Source organism: Coptis chinensis, chromosome 8, assembly GCF_015680905.1.
Source record: "Coptis chinensis isolate HL-2020 chromosome 8, ASM1568090v1, whole genome shotgun sequence".
Taxonomy (NCBI): domain Eukaryota; kingdom Viridiplantae; phylum Streptophyta; class Magnoliopsida; order Ranunculales; family Ranunculaceae; genus Coptis; species Coptis chinensis.
The window spans coordinates 6954360-6961910 of NC_141463.1; the positions used below are offsets into that span (position 1 = coordinate 6954360).

The 7551-nt window shown below is 39.5% G+C and overlaps 1 long non-coding RNA gene across 7 annotated transcripts; it reads left to right on the forward strand.

Moving 5' to 3' along the window:
• The first annotated feature begins 3542 nt into the window (after positions 1-3542).
• Positions 3543-7243, forward strand: LOC147479618 (uncharacterized). 7 transcript variants are annotated; one of them, XR_015206615.1, is made up of 9 exons: positions 3543-3837; positions 4347-4427; positions 4647-4738; positions 5047-5090; positions 5840-6021; positions 6190-6275; positions 6590-6729; positions 6822-6887; positions 7009-7243. It is a non-coding gene; the product is annotated as an uncharacterized LOC147479618 (long non-coding RNA). The 7 variants fall into 7 exon arrangements; XR_015206617.1 differs by having other exon boundaries at positions 3549-3837; positions 4647-4774; XR_015206616.1 differs by having other exon boundaries at positions 3549-3837; positions 4651-4738.
• Positions 7244-7551: the final 308 nt, after the last annotated feature.

The following is a 7551-nucleotide window of genomic DNA, read 5'->3' on the forward strand; positions in this document are numbered from 1 at the left end:
CAATGGCATCAAGATGGAAAAGACTTTGCCAGGGACACCTCAGCAGAATAGGGTTGCAAAGCGGATGAATAGAACACTGGCAGAGAGAGCTAGGTGTATGCGTACACTAGCAGGCTTGCCCAAGCAGTTCTGGGCAGAAAGTGTTAGCACAGCACCTTACCTGATCAATAGAGGACCATCAGTACCTTTGGATTTTAAGATTCCAGAGGAAGTGTGGAGCGGGAAGGATGTGAACCTTTCCCATTTGAAGGTGTTTGGTTGTGTGTCCTATGTTCACATTAGTGACCAAGCTAGAAGCAAGCTTGATGCTAAGTCACTAAAGTGCACCTTCATTGGCTATGGCGGTGATGATTTTGGGTATCGCTTTTGGAATGATCAAAATCGGAAAATCATTCGTAGTAGAGATGTTGTGTTTAATGAGAAGGTGATGTACAAGGACAGAGATGAAGCACAAACCAAGGAATTGGGTACAGAGAGCGGCACAGAGTATGTTGAGTTGGAAGACTTCGATGTAAGTCGTGGTATAGTGGGAGCCCCACAGTCAGAGGATGACATTAGTAGTGACTCAGAGAATAATGAGGATACTACACCACCGAGTCCATCTCCACCTCGTGCCCCAAGGAAGACATCCAAGCCACATGTACCGAGTACGAGATATCCACCCTCCACCTATGTGAATTACTTGCTACTTACTGATGGTGGTGAGCCTCAATGCTATGATGAAGCATTGGAGGCGAGTGATGCAAGCAAGTGGGAGCTTGCTATGCAAGATGAGATGAAGTCCCTCATCTCTAATGGCACGTGGGAGTTAGTTATACTACCCATGGGTAAGAAGGCTCTACAGAACAAATGGGTGTTTAAAGTCAAAGAGGAACATGATGGTTCCCAGAGATACAAAGCGAGGCTAATAGTCAAGGGTTTTCCAGTGAAGCGCGTTGAATTCACGAGATATTCTCCCGATGGTGGTGGCCAATACCATTCGGTTAGTGTTGAGTATTGTTGCAGCGGAAGATTTGTATCTTGAGCAGTTGGATGTTAAAATTGCCTTCCTCCATGGTGACCTAGTTGAGGAAATTTACATGCAGCAACCAAAGGGTTTCATCAAGAAGGGTAAAGAGAATATGGTATGCAGGCTCAGAAAGAGCTTGTATGGTTTGAAACAAGCCCCTAGGCAGTGGTACAGAAAGTTTGATAACTTTATGCAAGGAAATGGCTACTATAAGTGCTGTGACCACCATTGTTGCTACTTGAAGAGGTTCGACTCGAGCTACATCATCCTGTTGCTATATGTTGATGATATGTTAGTAGCGAGTTCTGATATGTCAGAAATTGGGAGATTGAAAGAGAAGTTAGCAAGTGAGTTCTCTATGAAGGACTTGGGTGTAGCGAAACAGATTCTAAGGATGAGGATCATAAGAGATAGGTAGAAAGGTATTCTGGACTTGTCTTAGGCTGAGTATATTGAGAAGTTATTGAAGAGGTTCAACATGGGTAGTGCGAAACCAGTTTGCACACCTTTGGCAGTCCATTTCAAGTTGTCCAAGGAACACTCTCCCAAGACTGTTGAGGAAAGAAACTTCATGGCTAAGGTACCATACGCCTTTGCCATTGGAAGTCTTATGTATGTCATGGTTTGCACGCGTCCGGATATAGCCCAAGCAGTGAGAGTTGTCAGTAGATTTATGTCTAATCCTGGCAAGCAACATTGGGAAGCCGTGAAGTGGATATTGAGATATCTTAGAGGTACTATAGAGAAATGCCTATGTTATGGAAGGGGTGTTGTGAACCTGCAAGGGTATGTGGATGCCGATTTTGCAGGAGAAATAGATCGCAGAAGAAGCACTACTGGTTATGTCTTTACAGTAGGTGCTACTGCAGTGAGTTGGATTTCTCAGTTACAGAAGATTGTTGCTTTGTCTACCACAGAAGCAAAGTATGTGGCCGTTACAGAGGCAAGCAAAAAGATGATCTGGTTATAGGGATTGATGGAAGAGCTTGGGATGAAACAAGAGAGAAGTGTGTTACACAGTGACAGTCAGAGTGATATATATCTTGTTAAGAATTCCGCCTTTCATTCTATGACCAAGCACATTGGTCTCCGGTATTATTTTATCCGATCTCTGTTGGAGGATGAGGTTTTGGCACTTGAGAAGATCCAAGGGAGTGAGAATCCGGCGGATATGTTGACCAAGACCGTGCCTATTGAGAAGTTGAAGTTGTGTTCAACTTCGGTGGGTCTTCTTGCTTGAAGACCATGATGGATGAGCCGAGTGTTTCATTAGTAAATTGGATTTGGATTAAGTTGTTACAATTGAGATATGATGTGCATGAAGAATCTCAAAGGTTCCAAGTGGGAGATTGTTGGGTTGTTGGAACCGTCGAGCCTTGCTCCGGTGTCCATATGCCATGTTTACGATTTTTCACCGATGAAGAGGCGACCGCTACCATGCTTACCGAAATTTTTTACTGTTTCGGCCCAAACCCATTTTCTCCCCTTTTTCTATGTACACCTATATAAAGGAAATATATTAGGATTTTGAGATAAACTTTGAGAGATTCATTTCTTGGGTATTGTGGGAGCTCTATTGAGCTAAGGTTTGAGTGAGGCCTCTTCTTCTTAATTCTTGATATCTCTTGTAAACTCTCCAATATTTGCTATAAAGGAAACTCGGCTCTTGTGTGGATGTAGATAACATTTACCGATCCACCTTAAATTTTTGTGTCTTTTTGCATGATTTACTTATATTATTATTGTTTGCTTGCTATGGGTGATGATAAATTAGTGCCTTTGCTTGTTTGAGTTTGTTGTGATAACTACCAAAGTCTTGCGTGAGTGATTTCTTTGGTGTGAGTTCCAAGTTGAAATCATTTGGGATAGAAAATAACTAGATTGAAGTGTGACTTTCTAGTAAAATCTCCCAACAGTCAGCATTGGGTTGGAAAATATGTTAATTCCTAGAAATAGGTACTTACCAATGGCTCTCTAGAAGCAAGTCTGCTTGAACTTTGTACAAAAAGAGTCAATTGTGACATGAGCATTGCTAACATTCAGGACTGCAGCCACTATATCTCGTATAGGAACATAGCCATCACAAAACACTTGGAAGCATGGCCCAAAATATCGCCGAGATATCCGATATCTCGCCGATATATCTCGGTAAATTGGTACACCGAGATCGATATTTGCGATATATATCCACCGAATATTGAACCCCATTTTTCCGAGATATATCGAATTTCGATATGAAAGTTTATATCGCCGAGATAATCGATATTTCCGAGATAATCGATATATATCGGTTGACTTTTTGACCAATTTTTAATAATTTAATATTGAAATTTCCGAAATATCCGATATATCCGAGATATATCCGATATATATCGGCGAGATATCCGAAATATATCGGTGAGATATCCGATATATTAGAAACTTTAGATTAGTCACCAAAAAAACCGAGATATCCGATATATCCGATATATCCGATATATCTCGGTTTTTGGGTACACCGATATATGAACCGATATCGAAATTTTGGGCCTTGCTTGGAAGTAGAGCACTAGGGTTGGGCGGTTTGATCACTTGACCTCTCAAATCAATGGGTCCGTTCACTCGGGCTAACGTTCAACTGCCTGGATTTCTCAACCATGTGTTGTGTAACTGTAGAAAACTATGTTTCTTGCTGCATTTCTCTTAGAGACGGTTTTGACTTGTGAAATTGATTGAAGGACGGACCTGATTCCTGCATATGTATGGGTTCGTACAGAAGCCGCTGGAAAAGTGACTAAATTTTGCAGGATCTTGAACCCACAACTTGCAATTCACCATATTCTTCCGAAGTATGGATATATTCTTTCCTTTTGATTTATGATTTTCACACTCATTTTGGTGTCTGGTTCTTTCTGCTAGTGGAATAATAGCTGTGTCATGTTGACACATTTACGCGTGTAGGTGTCTGACACGGATATGGAGTGTCCGGCACAACAACCTATATTTAGTAGGAGTCGGAAACACAACAAATTAAAAAGAAAACTCTTACTATTCTTTTGTTACCCAACTAATTCCTGGGTTTAAGACCTTACGAAGTGCCTCCTTACAAGTAAATAACTATGATATTGGTGTATCATGGAGTTGTAACTATGTTAATAAACCTTAATCAGAAATCGTATACTCAATGTGTTCTTATGTATGTATGTCCCACACTCCCACTGTGATTTTTAAGAATATGAAGGGTCATGTTACTTAATTAGAAAAATAGTAATATGAGAAATGCTTATATTACATCTTTTTATGTCCATGTCATCGCGATAGTACAACTTCAATACATACTTGGCTTAATTGATTGCAGGAACTCTCATCCGATTCATCTCAACATGTTCGTTCTGCTTTAGCATCAGTGATAATGGGTATGGCACCAGTTATGGGAAAGGTAAGAACACCAACCTGAATTAAATCGTACTTTGTAGGAGAAGTTTTTTACCGCAAATTGATCATATATGCAAGACAAGATATCATAGCATAGTAGCATACAAAAGAGTTGACAATTTTCACGTGTCAAATTGCCAAGATATAGTTATTGCGTTTTCTGAATTGCATTGCAAGTAGCGTGTTATTTATATGATACTCATTTTTTATCATTTTCTTTCAGTCAGGGTATTGTGGGAGTTCCATTCTCGTAATGCAGCTTTGTATCTAGTGGACCGGCACATGCTACGTGGTTTAAGGAATGCTAATCTTCTTGTGAGTTGTAGGCGTTATCAAGGTTTTTAAAATTGTGTAACCCTCTAGTCTTATTGAGGCGTAAGCCTAGTTCTTGCCTCAATCGGCAAGACAATTTTATTTGTTTACTGAACATGTTTGCGTGGGTAAGGTTGTTTTGTCTTTGAACAAATATTGAGGGTGGTTGTGACTTGTGAGGAACAAAAGGCCTAGGCAAGTTATTTGTGGTTATTACTTATATCTTTCAGCCAGGTGTCACCTGCTTAAGTAAAATTTCTAGTCACCTACTGACGTGAAATCATTTGTTTTGAATGCTCTTTCGGCCACAGCTTTGAGTTCCTGCTGAAGTCACCTCTTCAATGATATTAGACTTGTGAGTACGCATCCACATGTCAAATATCGTTTAGATCTATTTAGTATCATTTCCTTCGAGTCTAATATCGTTTAAATCTAATTATTATAAAGTCATTCGTCCGCTGTCATCCTCCTCATAAGAAAACTAAGTTGTAAGAACACACTGTCAAATGATCAATGTATGTTTTAGCCTATGGTTCTAGTTTGTATATTTTGTTGTGTGCGCATTTTAGCTTTTAAATTTTAACACATAGGTCATGTAGAAATGTTATATATGTATGTGTGCACACCTTTGCCCTGTTCCTAATGGAAGAAGTAGATTTGGCAGTTTTATTGATTGAATGAAAAAGGTCGTGTCTCTGTTTTGTCTGATGCCTGTCCTTGGTTTTGTTATCATCATGCGTGAGCTTTGCGCATATTTATACCTTCCCAGCAAGTTGTGTCTAGTCGGTGCTTTGATTAATTATTTAGGTTTTTTTTTGCGTGTCAAGCTTTGGATTATTGGAAAAGATAGCGAGTTATGTATATATATGTGATATCATGTTTGTTTTTTTATTCTGTTCATTTGGATTTTAACATTTCTTGCCGAGTCTGTGAGTCAGTTCTTTTTGTGCTCGTGATTTGGATCTGTTCTGTGTTTGGAGTTCTTCTTGTAGGATGCGACAATTGAACAACTTCTTCCAATCTTTCTTTCCTTGCTAAAAGATGAATTCCCTTTGTCATGGCTCCCTTCTTTTACTGGGATACTGATACGAACCCTCCTTGCAGGTTATTCGAATTGATCTACTTTCCCTATCATTATTGCCTGCTATTATTGAGCTTTCTGAGGATAGACACTGGAGTGTTAGGCTTGCGATAATAGAGTATATACCTCTACTAGCAAGTCAGTTAGGTGTAGATTTTTCGATGAATAGATTGGTGCTCTTTGCATGCAGTGGTTGGAAGACAAGGTTTGTCAAGTTCTTGCTTTTTAAATTAAGAAAGAACAGAGTTATGGTTCCCAGGAGCTATAATGCTTCAGTTCTGTTTTTTCCCATTGTGTAATTGGAATGAGCAATTCATGTGTGGAATCTTCTTTTTTCAATGCTTCATGATATAGATGTTTTTATCTGATGCAGGTTTACTTTGTGCGGCTGCTAATAACTTGAAGTGCCTTGCTGAAGAGTTTGGTCCTGAGTGGGCAATGCAGCACATAGTTCCGAAGGTTTGTTTCTTCACTCAGACGGTCATACTACCATTGCCCACCCAGACTGTTGCCCTATTCCAGTTTAAAAATTTGGACATTTGTACTCTAATGTTACCAAATTCGATGACAAAATTGGGATAAAACTGAAAATAATATAGGTTCAGGGCATTATGAATGAAGTCTTGATTAGTAGTGTCTGTCTTTTGTACAAACTTGACTGCGTTAACGCATCAATATGCACTGTCTCATATTTTTATTTTTTACTTTCTATTTTTCTTTCACTATTTTTTTTTTTTTTTTTTTGACATTTCAATTGCATCTCTTCTTTGCAGGTTTTAGACATGATAAACAACCCCCACTATCTATACCGAATGACAATTTTACATGCAGTTTCTCTCTTGGCGCTCGTTATGGGCTCAGAAATCACATGTTCAAAACTGTTGCCTATCGTCATCAACGTGTCTAAGTATAGGTAAGCTTTGCACTATTTTTTATAGTTTATGAAAGATTTTTCCTTGGCCATCTGTTTGTTTGGGCTGTTGTGCTAATCAATAGTGATTACAGGGTATAAATATCAAATTTAAGGTGGCCAAAGTCTTACAGTCCCTCATTCGGATGGTTGACCAGTCTGTAAGTTGATTTAGTTGTGTTTTCCTTGTTTTAATGGTTGATCTTCGCAAATGTTTGTCCCCTTTCCCTCTCCCTTCTGCTAAATTTGGAATGCTATGGCGTGGCGTTCTCTATGATGCAGGTGGCCAAGCAGATGATTCATCCATGTTTGGTCGAGCTCAGTGAAGTTCCAGATGTAGATGTCAGATTTTTTGCCAGCCAAGCTCTTCAGGCGAGTGATCAAGTTATGATGTCTAGCGAGGCATACACGTTCAAGATCATTTGGAGTCCTGCAGTTTGTGGTGAACCCCTGTTTGTATTAAAGAATGTTCGGTTTCCGGGTGCTCGTCCAACAAATTTTCCCTTACTTTTGTTGACGCCTTTGAGTGCCTTTTGTATTCATCATATAACTAACCTGTGCGAGCTGATACATAGTCGGTCAAATTAGGGATTAACAATCCAAAAAGCCTAAAATACCATAATTGCGTTTACCAAACAAAAGTCTTCCACGTAATCCATTCCTAATATAATGGTGCACAGGCATTCCACTTGCACAGAGATGCAAGTATGCAACATCCAACATGACACGTTGTTGGACTGCCGGATTGAAGGGCAACCACTTGGCAAATTAAAATGCATTTTAAAATAGCATAGCACTACTAAAAATGCACAAAGCATATATCCT